The following is a 24,418-nucleotide window of genomic DNA, read 5'->3' as shown; positions in this document are numbered from 1 at the left end:
AACAGGGAAGGACGCATGTCTGAAGTTTGAGATAGAAGGAGATGGGAAGAAGGTAATATACGAGGATAGGGGAGAGGTGTTCAAGATAGATGACAGTCAGAATAGGGATCCCGGGGCAACACCTGCACCACCAGTAGTCAGCAATGTCACCAGGGAAAATGAGTCTAAGAAGCTGAAGATAATGATAGTAGCAGGGGAAACAGGATTAAGGCAGTTATATGAGAAGGGAATACCAACACCAAGAAAAGGAGCCAACACCTGGCTTGCCTGGATGATGTACACAGCCAGAAGTATGCAACGAACCAATTGTTACGCCTGCGCCGGAGCTAGGCCTCAGCTGGTCCCAGTACCATTTCCCCTGAATTGGGATAGAACACCTAGGGCTATGACATGTATACTACAGCTATTCACGAATCCCCTCTTACAAAAAAATGAGATATGCCAGAGTTATCATTACCTATTTCCGGCCAGCAACAACAATACGAAGGGCCGAAGGGAAGATCCTCGACCTCCTCCATTTACCATTCCTTTTGGGGAGGAGGGGTTTGAGTGCTATACAAGAAATAACCCAAAGGGACAGGACATGGGGGAGGTGCTCAACTGCAATCCGACGTATAACATAACGGCTGAGGAACAGGGGCCACTCTTCAATAGCTCCTGGCTGAAAAAGCAGATAGTCAGTAGAGCCGATGTCTGGTGGTGGTGCGGTAGGAAATCCCTGTGGCCCCGGTTACCGGGGTCATGGACCGGAACCTGTACCCTCATACAACTGATGATGCCCTTCACCATAGCAATAGAACATGCTGTAGAACTCAATAAAGGAAGACAACGACAAAAGAGAAAGGTGAGAGGATCATTCGACACACACATCTATATAGATGCGATAGGGGTGCCAAGAGGGGTACCCGATGAATTTAAAGCCAGAAATCAGATAGCTGCGGGCTTTGAGTCCATACTCTTCTGGTGGTCCACAATTAATAAAAATGTGGACTGGATCAACTACTTATACTACAATCAACAACGCTTTATAAATTACACTCGAGATGCAGTTGAAGGATTAGCGGAACAACTGACAGCTACCAGCCAAATGGCCTGGCAAAATCGCATGGCCTTGGACATGCTACTGGCTGAGAAGGGAGGGGTGTGTGTAATGTTTGGCGAACAATGTTGCACATTCATCCCCAACAACACTGCTCCGGATGGGTCAGTGTCAAGAGCCCTAGCAGGGCTCACCTCTCCGTCTATCGAATTGGCTGAGAACTCTGGAGTTGACACCTCCTGGACCGGGTTTCTAGACTCCTGGTTTGGGAAATGGAAGCATATCTTTACATCTGCCCTAACATCAGTGATAGTCATGGTGGGGTTACTGTGTTTGTTCGGATGCTGTATCATTCCCTGCGTACGGGGGTTGGCTCAGCGATTGATAGAAACAGCCCTGACGAAGAACAGTGCAGCCACCATAATGGCCCTCAGACCACAGTATGACCTACGAGAGGAGGATAGGGAGGTGAAGAACCTTCTGCTAGCATTAGAAAAGGAGGAGATAGTGTAAATCAAGGGTGCGTAGCAAAAAGAAAAGGATGGATTGTGAGGAAATAGTTAACAGGCATGGTTGATTTAGACTAGGGATAGAAAAATAACTTAGAAAGAAATAAGGCAGAAACCAGACTGCTAGTAGATTAGAAAGTAACTCCTGGCACAGACTCACCACACGTTGTGAAAGGAACTCTCCCTCTAATTGGTCCCTTGAATTAGTATTGTCATCAGTAAGATGACAACTGATTCAACTTGTACCGGTGTGCTCCCGTTTTCCCCACCATCTCTCCACCTGCCTTCATCCTCCATCCACCACCAATTCAGTAATTAAAAAATGAAGGAGATTTAGAAGCTTTGGGCAAATTAAATTGTCACTTATTTTTATTTTTTATTTTTACGGAGAGAACAATTTGCGCATGCGCGGTTTAAGATTTTCTTTAATATCCGACTGACTGCCTACCTTGAGTAATTACTCACAGCACGTGCCTGCCCAGAAGCGACCTGTCATCCGGCAGTGAGAGTTACGGATGACAGTGTGAGGTACGGATTCTGCTTCGCGTTCTGATACTCCAGTCAACATTTAGCATGGGACTGTGTTTCTGTAGTGTAGTGGTTATCACGTTCGCCTAACACGCGAAAGGTCCCTGGTTCGAAACCAGGCAGAAACATTATGAAATATTGGTTTTACTGAATTGAGGCCGCATCGCAAATTGGAGGAACAGTGCTTTATTTTTGGACAAAGTGCAGGAGTAACACGACGGTTCAAGCAGCTTCTTTGGAGAACATGTATTGGTGATGTTTTGGGTCGGAAACATCCTTCAGACCAGAGGAGGGCTATGGCTTCTGATGGAACAGCAGCTGTGTTCATTTGAAGAATCGTCCAGTTGTCTCCATGTCACATCAACTGATTTCGCGAAAAACGAGATTCCAGAATGTTTCTGGTTTCGAACATGGGACCTTTCGCGTCTCAGGGGAAAGTGCGAACCACTATACTACAGAAACATTATCCCATGCTAAATATTGTACTTCGGTTCTGATTTTCTGCATTCTCTTTTTTCGGGCTCTGGTGGTGTAATTGAGCCACGGCTCGCCTTTAGGCCAAGGCTTTTTCATTTTTAGAGGAGCAACAGAATCCAGGATGGAGGAGCAAGTCGTATTGAATAGAGAAATGAGGTCATCTGAGATGCCTCAATAGTGCAGATGTCAGGGCAGCTATGACCCTCATAGAGAGCCTATGAGAGCAAGATGATGGAAGCAAGATGGCGGAAGCTGGTTAGGAAAATGGGTCATATAATTACCCATGAATCTGCCCATGACCGCACTACGCGTTTTGCGTAGGAGAAGTCCATCTTACTCCGCTATAGGATCTTTGATTTCAACTGTCTGGCCGCTGACCCAGAAGCGACCTGTCGTCAGGCAACGAGAGTTACGGATGACAGTGTGGGGTACGGATTCTGCTTCGCGATCTGATACTCCAGTCAACATTTAGCATGGGACTGTGTTTCAGTAGTGTAGTGGTTATCACGTTCGCCTAACACGCGTAAGGTCCCTGGTTCGAAACCAGGCAGAAACATTATGAAATATTGCTTTTACTGAAATCAGGTGATGTGACACGGTGACAAGCGGACGAGTTTCAATTAAACACAGCAGCTGCTGCTCCACCCACATCCATCATCTGGTCAGAAGAAGGTTTCCGACGAAAAATATCACCAATTAATGTTCTACAAAGATGCTGCCTGAACTGCTGAGTTACTCCAACACGTTGTATTATTTTGTGTAAACAATCATCTGCAGTTTCTACACATAATCCCCTTGACGTTCTTCCTGCCATTTCCCAGCTCCTATCCCGAGGCATTGCCGGGACTTGATGTATTTGTCGATGTCTTTGTTCTGCCTCTAATAGTGTTCGATGCACATCATAGATCCGCAATAGTTCACGTTGGGATAGGCACAAATTGCTGGGGTAAGGCACCATCTCTGGGTTGTTCGGTCCAAACGTAACAAGCAAGTGCTCTTTCTCCTTTTACAACAGCGGCCAAAGTACTTGGTGTAAAGATCGACAACTCAACGTGCCACCTATGATTTGTTTCTTACAGGGGCGGAAAATCCGGGGGGGGGGGGCGTGGGCAGAGGGGACATGTACCCCTCCCCCCCCCCAATGTTTTGAGAGGTGGGGGACATCCTACCCCTAGTTTTTGTCATCCGTATTTTTAAATCTCCGTGTTCCGCGAGACTGTGGAGGTGGGACGCTGGAATAACTCAGCGGGACAGGCAGCATCTCTGGAGAAAATGAATCTGTGATGTTTCGGGTCGACAAATATCTTCAGACAAATATACCTTACTTAAATTCATAGTTTAACTCAACTGAATTTGTGTATAACATGTCAGATCTGTTTCGGTAGTGTAGATGGTTTATGCATGCAACCTATAATGTAGCTACCGCAACACCACTACCCACGCCCAGCCATATCAGTATAACTGTGATATCCTCCTCTTGTTCCTTCCTTTTTCATGGTGGCGACCATGGTGGTGACCCACTCGGTGGGATCGGTTCCAGCACTCCCATGTCAACCATGTTTTTCAGCATAGCTTCAACCTTGCCCTTCATGGCAAACGACACCCTGTGTGGGGCACGGATCACAGGCACTACCGAGGGGTCAGTTGCGATCTTGTATACAAGTGGCAGCTTCCCCAACTGATCATCAAAGAGGTCAGGGTGCTCGGAGGGTGGATTCAGCATCACTCGCACTTCGTGGACCGTACGGTCGAAAGACACCAGACCGAGATCCTGGCAGGCTTGATTGCTCAATAGAGTTACACAGTCACAGTCCAGAATAAAAAACGACAGGTCACGGGATGATTTCTGCAGCACACAATGGAAGGTGGCCCTCCCCGCAGGTGTTAGCTCCTCTCCCCCATAAGCACGCAATATAGAGCGATCAGCAGTCAACAGCTCATTATTTCTTATCTGTTTGAATAGTGATGTCGACATAACTTTCACCTTCGCCCCCATGTCGAGCTTCACGGTGAAGGACTTATTGTTGACAGTAATGAGGACAGAAGGATCGGGGAGGCGAGATCGGCTATGAAGGAGAGTGTGAACACTAGTATCTCCCATGGAAATGCTGGGCTCAGAGTCGGGGGCAGTGTCGACAGAAGACTGGGAATCGAGTTCATTATCAACGCTGAAGGTTGTTTAAGAATTGTCTAGATGCTGGGGGAACGTTCCCATGGGAGCGACAGGCAGCTGCAAAGTGGTTCATCTTCCTACAGAAATTACAAGCTTTGCCAAATGCTGGGCACTGCGACTGCATGGAGTGGACATAATTGCAGTTGGGGCACTTCTTGGCAAGCGGGACCCGAGGTGCATGAACGGGCCGCAGCGTAGGGCGAAAGTTGTCTTGCTTGCGACGGGGCATAGCAACGCCAGTCAGATTAATAGCCTGGTTGTCAGATCCCCTCTGCCCATGTGGCGGGGCAACTACTTCAGCAATACGGCATGCATGCATTGCCAGAGTCAGGGTGAGGTCTGGTCTTTGCAGTAGATGAGCACGTAGCTTCTGATCTAGCATGCCGGTGACAAGGAAACCTCTGGTGAGCTGGTCACGCATGGTCTCGAAACGGCACCGCTGAGCAAGGTAGCGCAGGTCAGCGATAAAACATCCAACAGGCTCATCAGGCTGCTGCTTCAGTGTAAAAAATCTAGCCCGCTCCAATATGCGGTTGGAGGGCAAGTCACAAATCTCCGCAAACTTGCGTAAGAGACATACCGGGTCATTGGCAGATTCCGCCGGCTCGACGACCTGGTCGTTGTCATCCAGGACCGCTGGATTGTAGATGAAAGCCTGAGCTCGTTTCATAGCGTCGAGACCGGCAAGGTTCAGCAGGAGGGAAGCTTTGACCGCATCTGGGTCATTATGTGCACGATGTTGACGAAGTGGTTGTAGTCCATCACGAAAGTAGCCCAGCGTTCCGCAATGTCAGCGTCAAAGACAAGGGGAGAGGGCTTTCGGCATGAGGATGCCATAATAAATGGGGAATTAAACACTAGTTACACTAGGGACAAATAAAACCCGATAAACAGGAGGCGCGCGTTTAACTTGCTGACACCATGTAAAGGAGTCAAGTCTGACACACTGTGACCTTTACTGAGTCTTTTATTAAAGCACATGTCACACACGTCCCAGCACTGACTGCATCTAGTCTTCAGGCGTACTGGAACCAAAGGGGAGGAACAAGGGGAGGATATCACAGTTATACTGATATGGCTGGGCGGGGTTAGTGGTGTTGAGGTAGCTACATTATAAGTTGCATGCATAAACCATCATCAGATACCAACGAACCTGCCTCCATCACTTCCACTGGAAGCTCATTCCACACCGCTACCACTCTCATATAACATATAACATATAACATATAACAATTACAGCACGGAAACAGGCCATCTCGGCCCTACAAGTCCGTGCCGAACAACTTTTTTTCCCTTCGTCTCACCTGCCTGCACACATACCATAACCCTCCATTCCCTTCTCATCCATATGCTTATCCAATTTATTTTTAAACGATACCAACGAACCTGCCGCCACCACTTCCACTGGAAGCTCATTCCACAACGCTACCACTCTCTGAGTAAAGAAGTTCCCCCTCATGTTACCCCTAAACTTCTGTCCCTTAATTCTGAAGTCATGTCCTCTTGTTTGAATCTTCCCTATTCTCAAAGGGAAAAGCTTGTCCTCATCAACTCTGTCTATCCCTCTCATGATTTTAAAGACCTCTATCAAGTCCCCCCTTAACCTTCTGCGCTCCAGAGAATAAAGACCTAACTTATTCAACCTATCTCTGTAACTTAGTTGTTGAAACCCAGGCAACATTCTAGTAAATCTCCTCTGTACTCTCTCTATTTTGTTGACATCCTTCCTATAATTGGGCGACCAAAATTGTACTCCATACTCCAGAATTGGTCTCAACAATGCCTTGTACAATTTTAACATTACATCCCAGCTTCTATACTCAATGCTCTGATTTATAAAGGCTAGCATACCAAAAGCTTTCTTTACCACCCTATCTATATGAGATTCCACCTTCAAGGAACTATGCACGGTTATTCCCAGATCCCTCTGTTCAACTGTATTTTTCAATTCCCTACCATTTACCATGTACGTCCTATTTTCATTTGTCCTGCCAAGGTGTAGCACCTCACATTTATCAGCATTAAACTCCATCTGCCATCTTTCAGCCCATTTTTCCAAATGGCCTAAATCACTCTGTAGACTGTGGAAATCCTCTTCATTATCCACAACACCCCCTATCTTGGTATCATCTGCATACTTACTAATCCAATTTACCACCCCTTCATCCAGCTCATTGATGTACATGACAAAAAAGAGTGGACCCAACACAGATCCCCGAGGCACCCCCCTAGTCACCGGCCTCCAACCTGACAAACAGCCATCCACCATTACTCTCTGGTATCTCCCATTCAGCCACTGTTGAATCCATCTTGCTACTCCACCATTGATATCCCAACATTTGAACCTTCTTAACCCATGAGCAACCTTTTCAAAGGTCTTACTGAAGTCCATACATACAACATCCACTGCTTTACCCTCATTAATTTCCCTAGTAACCTCTTCAAAAAATTCAAGAAGATTAGTCAAACATGACCTTCCAGGCACAAATCAATGTTGACTGTTCCTAATCAGACCCTGCTTATCCAGATGCTTATATATATTTTCTCTAAGTATCCTTTCCATAAATTTGCCCACCACTGACGTCAAACTAACAGGTCTATAATTGCTATCTTATCTTAGGACCCTTTTTAAACAATGGAATCCCCTGACTGCGCTATCTTTAAGCGCCTACCTTCCTCTATCTTGAAAGTATCCAGACAACCTGCCTCCACAAACTCCCAACTCTGTGAGAAAAAAATGTTTCCTTGTCCCGTTCTAAATGGCTTGCCCCTTATTCATAAACTGTGGCCCCTGGTTCTGCACTCCCCTACATCGGGAACACGTTTCCTGCCTCTAGCGTGTCCAAACCCTTAATAATCTTATATATTTCAATAAGATCCACTCTCATCCTTCTAAACGCCAGAGTTTAGAAGCCCAGTCGCTCCGATCTTTAGCATATGACAGTCCCGCCATCCTGGGAATTAATGCCCCTGTCCCACTTAGGAAACCTGAACGGAAACCTTTGGAGACTTTGCGCCCCACCCAAGGTTTCCATGCGGTTCCCGGAGGTTTTGGTCAGTCTCCCTAATGGTCAAAAGTGGGTTCCGCTTCTTCTATGTTCCGGCGACTATTTCAAAAAATTCAAAACCGGCTGCGACTAAAAATAGGTTGCCGTTTTCAAAATCGGTAATTTTTTAGTTCAAGCCAGTTGCGATGTTAGTTGAAGGTGGTTGCCGGAGGTCGCAAGTAAGTGGACCAGGGGCATTACTGTGTAAACCTACTCTGCACTCCCTCAATAGCTCCATTAAGAAATCCTCAAATTAGGAGACTACAACTGCACACAATACTCCAGGTGTGGTCTCACTAGGGTCCTATACAACTGCAGACTCCTTTACTCCTATACTCAACTCCTCTTGTTAAAAAGGTCAAAATGCTATTCGCTTTCTTCACTGCCTGCTGTGATGAAAAAGGACGCCAGACCCCACTGTACTTCCTCTTTTCCCAACTTGACACATAGAGACATGAAAAATAGGTGCAGGAGGAGGCCACTCGGCCATTAGAGCCAACACCGCCATTCATTGCGATCATGCCCAATCAATATCCCATGCCTGCCTTCTTCCCATATCCCTTGATTCCACTAGCCCCTCGAGCACTATCTAACCCTCAAGGCGACATTTCAGAATGTTTCTACCTGGTTTCGAACCAGGGACCTTTCGCGTGTAAGGCAAATGTGATAACCACTACACTACAGAAGCACCATTTAGATAGTAATCTGCCTTCGTGTATTTGCTACCAAAGTAGATAACCTCACATTTATGCACATTAACTGCATTCGCCATGCATCTGCTCACTCACCCAAACTGTCCATGTCACCCTGCATTCTCATAGCATCCTCCTCACAGTTCACACTGCCACCCAGGTTTATGTCATCTGCAAATTTGCTAATGTTACTTTGAATCTCTTCATCTAAATAATTTATGTATAATGTAAATAGCTGTGGTCCCAGCACCGAGTTAGCGGTACCCAATTAGTCACTGCCTGCCATTCGGATAGGGACCCGTTAAGTCCTACTCTTTGTTTCCTGTCTGACAACCAATTTTCTATCCATGTCAGCACTCTACCCTCAATATCATGTGCCCCAATTTTGACCATTAATCTCCTATGTGGGACCTTATCAAATGGTTTCTGAAATTCCCAGTACACTACAACCACTGGCTCTCCCTTGACATTTTCCAAGTTACATTCTCAAAAAATTCCAGAAGATTAGTCAAGCATGATTCGTAAATCCCTGCTTGCTCGGACCGATCCTGCTACTGCTATCCAAATGTGCGGCTATTTCAACTTTTATAATTGACTCCAGCATCTTTCCCACCACCGATGTCAGACTAACTGGTCTATAATAGTAAAATTAAACGAGAACTTACCAGTTCGAAATTTGATCGTTATTTTATGAGGAGTACGTTGAGGGAATACGTGAAGAACCCCGCCAGGCCGCATGCGTGTCATTCTTCAAAGCAGTGGTGTGAAATCACAGATAACTGTAATGACGGAACATAGTAAGATTAGAGAAGAAAATACCAGTTGAGTACATGATCAAGCGTGGGAGCAGAGGGAACGTATTCCCTCAACGTACTCCTCATAAAATAACGACCAAACTTCTAACTGGTAAGTTCTCGTTTAATCTTACTATTTTACTTCGGAGTCACGTGAGTGACTACGTGAAGATTTCAAAGCTCTGTGATTTCATGCCGTGGAAACTAGTCCGTGCAGCACATCTGCCTTAATTGACTGTGGGAGGAATTGTGTTAACATGTTTAGACATGAATCCAACATTGAAATCGTTGATAAATTGTTAACAACAAATTATAACCCCTATTTATGGGGTAAAATTATATTATCTATCTATTAATATATAAAACTGTGTGGATGCCGGCGTCCGGCGTCTGGCGTCCGGCCGACTTTCTTCCTTTGATTCATTGCTACGCCGAAACCAGACGCAGAATCGCCGAGATCTTTTCCATTTCGGTAGAGATTTCACCTTTCTTTCTAAGTATCCACTCCTGATTATATTTCGTCGTGTTTATGTACACATTTCTAATCAAATCCTTCTTCCCCCCCCCCCAATGTTTGAAAAAAAACTGGCTTCTCACCCATAGAAGCTGCCACAGCCCCAGCCCTAGCCCTAGCCCCTGATGAACGTTCCATTATGTTATGTCACAATGCCCAATGCTCAAAGACATTGTTGCCATAGAGGGAGTACAGAGAAGGTTCACCAGACTGATTCCTGGGATGTCAGGACTTTCATATGAAGAAAGACTGGATAGACTCGGTTTGTACTCGCTAGATTTTAGAAGATTGAGGGCGGATCTTATAGAAACGTACAACATTCTTAAGGGTTGACATCTAGATGTCAGCAGATCTATATCGGTGAGACCAAGCGGAGGTTGGGCGATCGTTTCGCCGAACACCTCCGCTCGGTCCGCAACAACCAAGCTGACCTCCCGGTGGCTCAGCACTTCAACTCCCCCTCCCACTCCGTCTCCGACCTCTCTGTCCTGGCTCTCCTCCATGGCCACAGCGAGCAGCACCGGAAATTGGAGGAACAGCACCTCATATTCCGTTTGGGGAGTCTGCATCCCGGGGGCATGAACATCGAATTCTCCCAATTGTGTTAGTCCTTGCTGTCTCCTCCCCTTCCTCAGCCCCCCTGCTGTCTCCTCCCATCCCCCAGCCTTCGGGCTCCTCCTCCTTTTCCCTTTCTTGTCCCCGCCCCCGATCAGTCTGAAGAAGGCTTTCGGCCCGAAACGTTGCCTATTTCCTTCGCTCCATAGATGCTGCTGCACCCGCTGAGTTTCTCCAGCTTTTTTGTGTAACCTTCGATTCTCCAGCATCTGCAGTTCCCTCTTAAACATTCTTAAGGGGTTGGACAGGCTAGATGCAGGAAGATTGTTCCAGATGTTGGGGAAGTCCAGAACAAGGGGTCACAGTTTAAAGATAAGGGGGAAATCCTTTAGGACAGAGATGAGAAAAAAACATTTTTCACACAGAGAGTAGTGAATCTCTAGAAATCTCTGCTACAGAAGGTAGTTGAGGCCAGTTCATTGGCTATATTTAAGAGAGAGTTAGATGTGGCCCTTGTGGCTAAAGGGATCAGGGGGTATGGAGAGAAGGCAGGTATAGGATACTGAGTTGGATGATCAGCCATGATCATATTGAATGATGGTGCAGGCTCGAAGGGCCGAATGGCCTACTCCTGCACTTAATTCCTATGTTTCCGTTTCCCTCTCCTCACCCCTCTCCCACCCATCCCGCTCCCTCTCCTCACCCCTTTCCCTCCCTCCCCCGCCCCATTTCCCTCTCTCCACCCGCCCCCTTCCTCCTACCCCTATGTCCCCTCTTCCATCACTCCCCCTACCCCTCACCTCCTCCTTCCCCACTCTCTTCCACCTCTCCCCTTCCCCCTACACTCTCCCTCCCCACTCTTTCCCCTCTCTCCCACCCACCCCTCTCCCCCCTCCCTCCCCCACCCCCCCCCCCCCACATCTCTCTCCCCATCCCCCTCTCTCACCCTCTACTCCGCTCTCCTTTCCCTCCCAAATCTGTCCCGTTTCCTCCTCCTCCTCTCCTCTCCCTCCCCTCCCCTCCCCCCACCTGTGTGTTTGGGGGGGTGGTTAATGTGAGTGTGATGCCCGCCCCCCCCCCCCCCCCCCCCCGCAAACACCGTTGGGGAAACAGACCCAACGGGTCTGCACTTGGTCTAGTTATTATATAAAACTGTGTGCCTGCCGGCGTCCGGCGTCCGTCCAGCTGCCGGCCGCCTTTCTTCCTTTGATTCCTTGCTACACTGAAACCAGACGTAGAATCTCCGAGATGTTTTCCATTTCGGTAGAGATTTCACTTTTCTTTCAAAGTATCCACTCCTGATTACATTTCGTCGTGTTTATGTACACATTTTTTTAATCAAATCCACCCCCCCCCCCCCCCCCCCCCCCCCCCCCCCCCCCCCCCCCCCCCCCCCCCCTCCAATATTAAAAAAAACTGGCTTCTCACCAATAGAAGCAGCCCCAGCCCATGGTGAACGTTCCATCGTGTGATGTCAGAATGCCCAATGCTCACAGATGTCCAATCGGAATGGATTCATTTACATATGCCTTTGCAGGAGCCCCAGCACCTGGTGAACGTTCCATCGTGTGATGTCACAATGCCCAATGTTCACATATGTCCAATCGGAATGGATTCATTTACATATGCCTTTGCAGGAGCCCCAGCACCTGGTAAACGTTCCATCGTGTGATGTCACAATGCCCAATGCTCAAATACATTGTTGCCATAGAGGGAGTACAGAGAAGGCAGGTACAGTATACTGAGTTGGATGATCATATTGAATGGTGGTGCAGGCTCGAAGGGCCGAATGGCTTACTCCTGCACTTAATTTCTGTGTTTCTATGTTTCCCTCTCGTCACCCCTATCCCTCTCCCACCCATCCCTCTCTCCCCACCCCCTTCCCTCTCTACCCCACGGGTCTGCACTTGGTCTAGTAGAACTTAAAATTGACTCTGCAAAGTTCCAGTTTAACTACTGGTTTGTGGTAGAATAGTTGGAACATTTTACCCTGATGCATCCTGCTGTTTCGAGGATTTGGTTAATTGGTACATCCAACGCCATAGCTGCCGATGTAGCTGCAGCCCTGGTGGAATATGATTTGAATATGTTAGTATCAACCCCAGCTGTTGTTAAAACCTGTTTCAGCCATCTGGAAATAGTTTGAACCGAAAACTTTTTTGTGTTTTTTTTTGTGGCTGATTAGTAGTGCCATCTCATAGCCTCAGATGTTTTTGGTGTTCTCCATATATAACAATAATTGTCTTATTATACAGAGACGATATCTGTAGGGTAATCCCTAAATTCTATTTTGAGGCCTGATGATCCCGGTCTGTTCTGTTTGACTAATTCGCAATAGGAAACGTTATATTCCTGTTGAAGAAGTCATATAGTCCAGCCTTAACTGATGTACGACTGTACCCGTGACCAAAGCCATCAGCATGACTGTTTTGTGCGTCAGTCTTTGCAGGGACAGAGCTGTTGCTGGAGACTAATTCCTTAGCAACGTTAGGGCGATACTCATATCACATTTTAGAGAGTACCTGGTTCTTGGGGGATTGATATTAAAAATTCCCCTCATAAGTTTGGTTACCAGGGGTGAGTCCCAACCGAATGATGCTCTGATCCTCGTCATAGATATGTTGAAAGGGCACTTCTGGCGCAGTTAATGGGACTGTAACTGAGCCCCTCATCATAATGGAGGCCTGCCAGGAATTCCCAAACCGACGTTATGTTCATCGAACTGTAGGTGATGTTGTTTCTGTGATAATATATCTCCCATTTCCTGATGTATACCAGATATAGTTTTTTGGTGGACTGTCTGTGGCCCGCTGAGATAATGTTCAATGTTCGGTCTGCCAGTCCCAGTTGCAGTAGAGATTTCTTTAGACTCTACAAATTGATAGGTCTGTTGTATTTGACATGGATGGGTTCCCCTGTTACGGGATGAACCAATAATCTGGTTGTTTCAGGATGGTTAAAGGTACATGGTTAAAACCCATGTCGAGTATCAACAGGGAACCATGGTTAAGTAGGCCAATCGGCACTACCAATTAACAGACGCTGAGTCTTGTTGTATTTTCCATAATACCCGACTGATAATGCAGAAAAGGATGGAATGCATAGATAAACAATTTCCCCCTCATTGCATTGAAAAGCATCTGTCCCTGCTGTCCCAGGGTCTGGTTCCCAAGAAACACAGTTTGGTAACTGGAGATTAAGTCTTGTTTTATTGAATTTGCGTGACCTGATGTCTGTCACTGAATTTTGGGTTACCTGGTAGCTGATATTCAAATATTTCTCTGGATACACCATTACCAAATTGTATTAGTCAGATTGTCACTCTGTAGTCTAACACGCTGGTGATTTATTCCAGAGCAGTATGACTTTAGGCCATAGAACGCACCCCACATTTCCATGTAGTTTATGCCCAGTGTCTGTGATAATGATGCCTCCTGGGCCTTTCATCTACCTCCACAGATGGAGATGGAAATTGGTAGTACCCCAACCAAGCGCACTGGCATCAGTTTGTAGCACCACTAAGGGTTTGCTGATAACGATAGGATTGGAACAATGCCGAATGTTCTCCCTCCACCATTTTAATTCCATAAGCTTTGATTGGTGACTTATTGGTCTGTCAAAATGACCAGTATTAACTTTGAGTGTTTGTATTTTTGCCCTTTGTAGATTTTTGGTAATACAAAGGTCCAAAACGTGTGGCTGGAAAGGCAGACACTATGTGCCAATTACCCTTGCTACCAATCTGATAGACGGTTCACTGATGTCAGTGGGGTTGTTGCAGGCCTCAGTTAAGACTGTAGCCTTGTCATCACCGACATGTGAGCTGTCAATAGTGAACCCCAAATAATCCATTATGTTGGTAGGCGTTAGTTTAGATTTAACTGGATGGATGATAACCCCAGTTTTCACCCAATTGTATGGTGGCTGTTACAGCTAGTTAGGCCAACTGCAAAGTTAAGCCCACAATTAGTATGATCATATGATTATGTATTTAGTAGAGCTCTATACTGCCAGAGCTGCCCCATCCAGTTGAATTTTTTTAAATAACGTTTGTGATCATTCCGTGTCGGCACTGAATAGTAAGCATCTTTTCGGTCAATGCTAGCCAAGGAGTAGCCTTTGGAAATCAGTTCTTTAGCAGTTACCAGTTCCTATTTTGTACTGAATATATAGTGCAATGTATTCAATTTGGTCAATTCGATGATGATGCGACTGTCACCATCTATTTTGTTTTTGGTAAAGAAATAAGACACATATTCCAGCCAATCGTGTTGGGTTTACCCATTACCCCTTTTGCACAATTCAATGGTATATCCCTGGATACTGCTTAGGATATAAGTGTCTGTAGTTGATATACACCATGTATCCCAAAGAGTGTAATCTCCCACCAATGTGTGTATTATCCATTCTTCCTATAATTTGTAAGAGACCAGACCCACCTACCTCCATTGTTAACGACTTCTTTGCCTTGTGCATGTTCGCCCACCTGTGGAACAGTATGGGAACAATAAAGACCGCAGTATCACTTACCTGCTGGTCCAGGCTTAAAACTTGCCGTTATGGGGGAACGCCCTTCCACCCCTCCAACTGCCGTTTTGACTTGTCAAAGCCAGCGGCTCCGTACTGTATAGAGCCCTATACTGTAGCAATGTTACAAAATTTTGAGATTTAAAAAATCAAGTCTATAATTTATCCCATCAGATAAAGCATAACACGAAGTTTAATTTGACACCTAATTCACTTTCATATCTCAAGTAATAAAACAGTTATGGCCATTTTCATACTCGGAAATTAGCATCTTGTTCCCTATTGATTTTCTATGGACATAACAAAAAAGCTGTGATCGTGGACAGTCAAAAGCCCATAACCTTCTTAAAAATTAAGAGAACTGAATGAAATTTTCAGTTATCATAGATTGAAGCATTCTGAAACAAATATAAAATAATCTTACTTGGATGACCTGAAATTTTACTTCGGAGTCACGTGAGTGACTTCGTGAAGAAGCCCGCCCCAGGACGCATTGCGGCATTACGTTTCAGACATGCAAAGCGGCAGCCGGGAGTCAGGGCTCCCGAAGAAACGAGAGAAAATCTAAGTTTAGGTAAGTACTTACCTTTACTGTTACAGCCCCTTTGCGTCTGCTTGTTCCCCGCAGGGCGTGCAAGCGGCCCCCTTGGACTCCGGGAGGAGTTTTCCGTTCGAGGGAGGGGAGGAAAGACGCTACTAGGGAGAGAGAGCGCCGGCGGACCATGAATGGGAGCTGTGCCGGTGCCGGTAAACTCTCCACCGGGGCGACATTGAGAGCGCAGGAAGACGGCGCTAGCACTGCGTTGGGGTCCCCTCAGTCCTCGCTCGCTCGCGAGTACTGTCCAGGTGAGGCAGGCAGGCGGGCGGGAGGAGGCTTCCGACATTTGCGGAGCCGTTAGGGGGACCCACTGTGCAGTGCTGGCGTGGAGTGCGCTGCAGCCCGAATGCAGGTGAGCAGCAGCCCGAGTGCAGAGAGAGAGAGAGCGAGGACCGCTAATCAGCGCCCCGCTCCCGACTCTGCATCAAGCCGTCAGCACTAAGCTGCGGGCAACAGCGCAGCTGGGGCGGGGGGGGGGGGGGGGGGGGGGGGGGGGGGGGGGGGGGGGGGGGGGGGGGGGTCAGCCATGCGTGCCTGGCGGTAGGTGCGCCTAGCGACCGGTCCACTTCCGACGTTCACCGAGGCCAGCTTAGAAGAGACCTGGATGTGAGAGCCTTCCCCGGGTGGTGGGGGGGGGGGGGGGACCGGGCAGGAGCAGCCGAGAGCTGCAGCAGCTAGGGCATTGGCGGGGGGGGAAATTGCAGCTGCTGGGCGCCCCGCTGTGCTGCTACCCGACCCTGCGCGGCCAAACAGTCGCGCCAGGAAAACGGACACGCGCGGCCCGAGCCAAGGCCCGCTGAGGTCCGAGGCAGGGGGGGGGACATGTCTGGCTGCAGCGTTTGTGGAGCCAGAACCCAGGGTAAAGGGAGGGACTCGACGGGGACTGGGGTCAGTGCACGCACTGCCTAGTCACCCAGGCGGGGGGGATTTCCTCACGAAGCCGGGGGGGGGGGGGGGCGCTGGCTGGGGGGGGGGGGGCCAGGGGCACATGGGGCTTTATAAGGGGATTTCAGGGGAGGGGGCCAACAACGTGGGGGGGGGGACTTCGCCCTCGGGAGAAATAGCTCGCAACCGAGGGTCAAGAGCACCCGACAGGGGGGCGAGGGGGGCGGACCAGCCATCCAGAGGCCGGGCCATCAGGGAGCTATGCCAAGAGAGCGAGTACAAGGCCCGGCGCTAGCGCAAATGGGTTAGCAGGCTTGCAAGTGGGGGCCAAAAGCCCTCCCACTCTGCATCCGTACCACAGCGGGCTTGGGGAGGGGGCGGGGGGGGGGGGGGGGGGGGGGGGGGGGGGCAAACGGGGGGGGTGGGGGGGTAGGCCCTGCCCGCTGGACGAAAGGACGTCGTTGGGCAGCAAACAGGGGTGGACCGCTTAGCGGGCGGTCCGCAAACCCGACACCGCGACCGAGCCAGCCCGCTAGCACCTGAGCAGCGGGCTGGATGTGTGTAAAACCCGGCGGTGGAGCTGACATCGGACTGGGACGTCTCTCCACCCAGGAGGGGGAGAGACAGCCGCCTGAGCTGCAGGAGCGGCTCTTGGGCATTGGAAAGGTGAGTTTGCAGTTGTGTTTTATTACAGATTTCAGGAACTCAACGCAAAAAACTCGCAAAGAGAAACTGCCCCGCTCCAACTCTACCAGCGGGGCAGCAACCGGCGGCAGCGTCGCTCGCAGAGCGTTTTCGCTATCCCTGAGACCGAGCCAAGCCAGTCTCGCCAGAGCCTACACGGCGGACTGGGAAAGCGGCCAGGAAGCCAAACGGCCGGTCGTCTCCGATTCGTCGGAGGGGGACATGTCTCTACCAAAGCAGTGAGAGACAGCCGCCTGAGCTGCACTTAGCTGCTCCTGGAGGAGAAGGTCCACCGGGAACAGCAGCGCTCCCGGCGAGACAGGACAGGCACCTCCTCCATAGTGTCGTTCAGGCACTGCCCTTTGCTACCCTCATACCACGGGTTGGAGCAGGAGGCTAGCATTGGTGACCAGGGCAGGGCTGGTCTGCAAATGGGGCAGGCGGACAAAATCGGGAGTATGCATGAGGTGCAGGATCAGGAACAGCTGTTGGGTGTCGTGGACCGCTTCGTAGCAACCCCACGGGCTGGAGCACTGCCGGAGCCAAAACAATGGCAGCCAGCAAGAATATACAGCACCAGAAAACTATGAGGCCCTTAAGGGGAATAAGCCTAAAACAGCAAAATCTGGAAGTTGTGGGGGCCCTTATGCGGGCATAAAAACTCAAGCTACAGCGGATCCGAAGGCTCCTGATGTCAGCTATCACAGCCTATGCTTGTTCTGTGGAGATAAAGAGATCAACACGATTCGAACTAAATAATTTCTGAAGGGAAATACACTGCTATTTGGGGGAGATCTGAACAAAAAGCTGAAGGAGATCGAAGAGGTATCAAACACCTTCGGCATCATGAGGGCAGGCCAAGGGACGAGCAAACCACGACTTTCGATACCCTAACAGCAGCACCTCACGGCATCCACCAGTCTATGTCTAGAATATGGGACTGGTGAAAGCTTGGGGCCGCACTATCCCCAAAGATCTTTTAGATCAGGGCCCGCCGCGGACCCCCTGGAAAATGCGCCCCCCCCAACGTCGCCAGCACATCCTCAGAACAAAAGCACTCAGAAAACAGAAAACACAAAACCGCCAATAACCATGGAGGTAGGTGGGTCTGGTTCCTACCAGCATATAGAGCGCTTTCTTGGACTATCTTGGCTTTCATATTAATTCAGTCCACGTAACTATAAGGATGCCAAGAGACAATTGGCACAAACAAGCACAAAGTAATGGTCAAACTACCAACTACTCGACAAATAACAGAGTAATTGGGAAAAAATGGTACCATTTCTGTCTACATCATTCAGATGTTAGTATCAAAAACAACATATACGTTGTCATTGAGCATCTCATGAAGTTACCCACTGAAGTAATATCAGATAGACAGTGGTGGGGGTTACCACTTATACTGGGCATTAATTATCTAAAAAATGTTCGGGTGAATTTTATGAGTTTTAAAGCACTTGCATGTATGGGTATAAATAGACTACACTATGGAGGTGGCCTATATTAACCATATGGCAGCATAAAGTCGGTATCATATGAGAAGTTGGTCAAACCAATTTGGCAATGGTATATCCATAGATGTATTTGACTATCAACAACTTACCTGGGCGGTAAGAAAAATACAGTGACAGACACCAGGTCACATAATATTAAGGACTACATCAATTAGATGTTTTCATATAAAGTTAACAAAACTATTAAGCTAAATGATGCAACAGATATTAATGCATTTCATTGTCGCTGTACTGTACACTGACAATGACAATTAAAATGGAATGTGAAACTGATATCGATTATTTGCATTAACGCTATATCACCAGGTGTTCGGGGATGTCCTATGTATGTCGCGGGGGGAAACCAGACCCTGGGCCAGTGGAATCCTCATTAAAAAAAAAAATTCTCTGGGACAGATAGTTCCAGCAGAAAGATCGTCAGCTATATATATTAACTTTTCTGACTTATAGGTCATGTTGTCATTCAAGAATGTATTTATAATATTGATAGACAAATGCGTTCACGCTGCATTGGTGAAATTAATTCTATGTATTTTTCCCTTCTGCCTCACCAATCGAGAACAACGCACAGTACAAAAGGATTCTGCTTCAGGTATTTGATAGTACCTGACGGACTTACGCAGCCCTTGTTTCACTTCACGCCATGACATGGCTGTTGAAACTTGGATGTTGTTTTTCCAGTACCCAGAATTATTAATATCGGAGCCGGGCACAAATCAACTGTGCCATGAGAAATAAGCTCCTGAGCTGCAGATTCTGCGCAAGCCTCTGGGACTGGGATTGTTATACTGAACAATCAACACCATGTCAGCATCCTTTTGAACATCCACTGGACTACAACACTTGTCCAGCATCAAGAGAAGTACTGCAAGGATAAAGGGGAAAACCTCCTCATCCGATACAGGTACTACGAACTGGAATTCCTGGAGAACCTTCATCATGATGAAGGATTCGGCTACAGTGCCATCAACACAGCTAGAATTGCCCTGCCTGTTCTTTTTCAAAACAGCTACAGGACAACAGGCCATGGGGTCACTGGCTGGTGGTAAATTTAAAGGGTATTAAAACTCTAAACCCCTAGACTAGGTACACCTATATATGGGATGTCACCGTGGTTAACCACACTTCAGGGGATCCCACCAGCCAGAGTCCTAAACCTGAACCTTCTATGCACTAAAAACATATGTTAAAGGCACATGGAGCAGCACAGAGTGTCCAGTCACTACTCCTATTTTCCACTAGACACCATGCTCACAGCTTCAGACCAGATCTCTATCATTTGTTCAGGGAATGGTCAAACCAGACCAGGAACACTTTATCCAGTCATAAAAAACGGGCTACCCGCCAGAAAACACGGTATGTGCCAAGACCCTATTACCTTACATAGACACAACCTAATTATGCGAGGGAGATGAAAAGCCTTGTGGGTTGGTCACAAAACACCTTGTGGTCGGGTAACAAGCCTTTTTTGAAATGGCTCAAGCAGGTTAAAGCTCCTGGGATAAAACTAACATGTATAAAGTTGTCATCCCACAGGAGAAGCTTCCACGTCAACGGCAAAAGAATGGACGTGCCTGTAAACCACATCCTGGCTACAGCAGAATAGTGGGGGTAAAACGTTCAGAGAAATAAATTATTATAAACTGTTGACAAAACCTGTTTTTATTTGCAGAAAGATTCCAATCTGCAAATATTCAAATTAGCCAAGGGGAGCATTTAAAATTCTTCAGTGTTATTGTAAAATACCATTGGTTTTTTCTATAAGCAGAATCATTGATTGATTATGATAACACGCTTCCTCCCTCAAAGGCTTCGGCAGCGAGTGATATAAGCTGTTACACGGTTTGAAATCACAGAGCTTTGAAATCTTCACGAAGTCACTCACGTGACTCCGAAGTAAAATAGTAAGATTAAACGAGAACTTACCAGTTTGAAGTTTGATCTGTATTTTATGAGGAGTTACGATGAGGGATTACGTGCCCTCCGCTCCCACCCTCATTACATGGATCAAACTGATAATTGATGTCTCTTTATTCTTTACTATGTTACTTCAAATACGTGTCTGTCTGTGATTCCACACCGCTGCTTTGAAGTTATGCCGCAATGCGTCCTGGGGCGGGCTTCTTCACGTAATCCCTCATCGTAACTCCTCATAAAATACAGATCAAACTTCAAACTGGTAAGTTCTCGTTTAATCTTACTATTAAAGCATATAATTAGTTAGTTACCCAAGTGTAGCTAATTTCAAACTTCAATTACTAGATCTAAACATCTATCCATTTCTTAATAAATGATTAACGTTTTTAAATGGCCCAAGTGTCCAAATAATATTTATAAATAATTCACAATAAAACATGATTTTAAAATCTCATTTACATTAATTGATAGAAAACTCTCGCTTTCCCGGATAGCCCTGAGGTCATTCAGCCAACAGGGTCCTTCAGGAGCTGAATCTGGACGCACTTGCCACAGTTGTAGCAGCCAGAGTCTCCATCCGTGTCCCTGGCCTCCCACATCACGCAAGCATCAAACTGTCTCATCTTTCCCGTCATGTGTTCACCGCGTATCATTCTCTCCAGCTTTTTGCGTAGTCTCCTTTCTTTAGCCTCGTCGCAGAACCAAAGACTCACCATTTTCTCTCATGGCACTTCCCTCACTGCCGCTCCCCTGGAGCAGCCTTGCTTATATTGGCTGATAAATTGCATAAATTGCCTAATTTGCCAAGTTACAAATCAAATTCCTCAATAAGCTGTTCTCCCTGCTTGTCTTTGATTGTGCATCCCCGAGATCCACGTAAGCACTGGGCTTCGGTGTAGCGTTTGAGAAGATTTCTGACCGCTGCCATGAAATTTTACAACAGCTGCCAAAGTACTTGGTGCAAACATCAACAGTAGCTCGTGTTCAAGAAGGAACTGCAGATGCTGGAAAATCGAAGGTACGCAAAATTGCTGGAGAAACTCTGCGGGTGCAGCAGCATCTATGGAGCGAAGGAAATAGGCGACGTTTCGGGCCGAAACCCTTCTTCAGACTCACTCAGACTCACTTCAGACTAGTGACTTGTCTGAAGAAGGGTTTCGGCCCGAAACGTCGCATATTTCCTTCGCTCCATAGATGCTGCTTCACCCGCTGAGTTTCTCCAGCAATTTTGTGTACCATCAACAGTAGTGCTGCTGTTTGTTAACAGCCGATCTTGCCCATATTCCCAGCTGCAGCATGGCACACTTTATATCGCGGCAGTGGTATATCCTGGTGTTGGTCTGGTGCGAAATGGTTCAATGGATTAAATAATTTAAATAATTTAGTGATACTTTGGTGTTGAATTTCTTCTTGAATGCTATGTTGTATTTTTACTAGTGTGCTGCAATCTGAATTTCCCCTGAATAAGGGGATTAATAAAGTCTAATCTAATCTAATACAGATGTTACTGTTGACATTTCAACTGTCTGGGTGGTGACCCAGAAGCGACCTGTCATCAGGCAGTGAGAGTTACGGAGGGCAGTATGAGGCACGGAGTCGGCTTCGCGATCTGATACTCCAGTCACCATTTAGCATGGGACTGTGTTTCTGTAGTGTAGTGGTTATCACGTTCGCCTAACACGCGAAAGGTCCCTGGTTCGAAACCAGGCAGAAACATTCTGAAATATTGCTTTTACTAAAATCAAGTGATGTGACACGGAGACAAGCGGGCGATTTTCAATTAAACACAGCAACTGCTACTCCACCCACATCCATCCTATGGTCAGAAGAAGGTTTCCGACGAAAAACATCACCAATTAATGTTCTACAAAGATGCTGCTTGAACTACTGAGTTACTCCAACACGTTGTATCATTTTGTGGTAACCAATTATCTGTCGTTTCTACGCAGATTCCCCTTGACGTTCTTCCCGCCACTTCCCAGCGCCCATCCCGCGGCATTGCTGGGACTTGATGTCTTTGTCGATGTCTTTGTTCTGCCTCTAATAGTGTTCGATGCACATCATATATCCGCAATAGTTCACGTTGGGATAGGCACAAAATGTTGTGGTAAGGCACCATCTCTGGAGTAAGGCGGATAAGGCACCATCTCTGGATTAAAGAAATAGGTGACATTTCTGGTCGAGACCCCTCTTCCGCTTGAGAGTGAGGAGAGGGGGAAACTAGTGGTATGAAAACGTATGGAACAAATCAGAGCCGGCCACGATTACGAAAGAATGTTGGTAACCACAATGGTCCAATGTTGGCACTTTGATGTGGAAAAGGTGCGAGCGAAGGTACATCAACAGTGAAAACAGGAAGGAAGACGGTGGGGGGAGTACGGGGGGGGGGGGGGGGGGGGGGGGGGGGGGGGGGGGGGGGGGGGGGGGGGGGGACGCACGTAGAGAGAGGAAATGTAAAGATACCTTGAAATTAGGGAAATCCCTAATTGTAGGTTGTTTGATGTCCAAACGTAATAGGAAGCGCTGTTTCTCCTATTTACTTGCGGTCTCAACGTGCAAGTAATGATTTGTTTCTTACATCCCATTGTGTACATTTTCGAGCTGAAGAACCGGATGATCGGCCGGATATTGTGTTCAAAGCTGCGGCAGCAGAATATCGTAAACGTCCTTTGTGTAAACAAATATCTGCAGACCCCTTGGCTTTCTTCCCGCCATTTCCCTGCACATATCCCGAGTCATTGCCATATCCCATATCACCCACCCAGGCGCTAAATCGCCTTTAGTACTCCTGATGTATGCCCCACATCCGCAACAGTTCACGCTGGGATTTTGCTTCTTCATTGGGGACAATTCTACTCCAGATCGGAAGTTCGTGAAAATTAGACGTCCTGTGCCCCATGCGCTCGTGATTTGTTCCCAATGTTCCCTTTTCAGATCAGGCATCACCCAGAGATGCCACTGTCATATGGACATCACAAAACTTCACGTTTAAAAAATTCTTTTTTAGCCACCACGATTTTCTGATATAACGACTTCAGCGTGGCCTATACACAACAACTTTATTTTCCATTTCCACTCTCCGATTCACTCGACCCTTTCATACAGGTGCACTTTGTGGACTAAGTGTGTTCCTATGCGCAGGCCGTTCTCTCACCCATCATAAATCCTGTGATCATAAACGCTACCCGCTTTGTTCCTGGCGAGTCCTTGTATGAATGCCGTGGCCGAGATCAAAGCAAGGGAGCAGAAATACCGGAGAGAAACCGCAAATTTGTCGGTGGTCAGTGGCCTCACCGAGTAGATAACCGGACCGTCCCATAGCTGTGTAGGAACATCCTAAAGAGACGAGTTAGATCCAGAATGTCGAAGATCTTTGAAATCGTTGCTTTATTCACATCCCACGTTGCCTCCAGACAAAGGCAGATGATCGGCCAGATGTTGTTTTCAAAGCTTGGGAGCAGAATATAACGTTCGATCTCACGTCATCTGCATGTGCAGAGGGCTTCGTGCACGTCCAGGATGGATTACGGGTTGGCTTATTATTGTCACTTGTACAAAGGTTCAGTGAAATGAAGTTTATTGCATGCGACCCAAACAGATCAGACATACTATGCATAAGTTTGTCTTTATTGAATTTAATGAATGGCATATCTCAACTATCTTGATAACTTGCAAAACGCGGGGCAGAAAGCTAATCATAACTCACTTAAGTACCAGAAGCCCCCTTTTGGTGCGCATGTGACGAAGTATACCACTGATCCTCGTGGTGTGCAGGAAGGAACTGCATATGCTGGTATAAACCGAAGATGGACACACAACGCTGAAGTAACTCAGCAGGACAGGCAGCATCTCTGGAGAAAAGCAATCCGTGACGTTTCCGGTCGACAAACGTCTTCAGCAGACATACTTTACTTAAATTCAATAGTCAAACTAAACTGAATTTGTTTATAGCATGTCAGACCTGT

General features: G+C 47.2%; 4 non-coding genes across 4 annotated transcripts; 3 read left to right on the top strand and 1 right to left on the bottom strand.

Moving 5' to 3' along the window:
* The first annotated feature begins 2,131 nt into the window (after positions 1–2,131).
* On the top strand, positions 2,132–2,204 carry trnav-aac (transfer RNA valine (anticodon AAC)). Its single transcript has one exon. It is a non-coding gene; the product is annotated as a tRNA-Val (tRNA).
* Positions 2,205–3,036: 832 nt separating this feature from the next.
* Positions 3,037–3,109, top strand: trnav-aac (transfer RNA valine (anticodon AAC)). The gene has a single exon. It is a non-coding gene; the product is annotated as a tRNA-Val (tRNA).
* Positions 3,110–8,388: 5,279 nt separating this feature from the next.
* trnav-uac (transfer RNA valine (anticodon UAC)) lies at positions 8,389–8,461 on the bottom strand. Its single transcript has one exon. It is a non-coding gene; the product is annotated as a tRNA-Val (tRNA).
* Positions 8,462–22,096: 13,635 nt separating this feature from the next.
* trnav-aac (transfer RNA valine (anticodon AAC)) lies at positions 22,097–22,169 on the top strand. Its single transcript has one exon. It is a non-coding gene; the product is annotated as a tRNA-Val (tRNA).
* Positions 22,170–24,418: the final 2,249 nt, after the last annotated feature.

This window comes from Leucoraja erinacea, chromosome 34 (assembly GCF_028641065.1).
Source record: "Leucoraja erinacea ecotype New England chromosome 34, Leri_hhj_1, whole genome shotgun sequence".
Classification (NCBI taxonomy): Eukaryota; Metazoa; Chordata; class Chondrichthyes; order Rajiformes; family Rajidae; genus Leucoraja; species Leucoraja erinaceus.
Note: the sequence above shows the minus strand (reverse complement) of the source record. Positions and strands in the feature narration are given on the sequence as shown.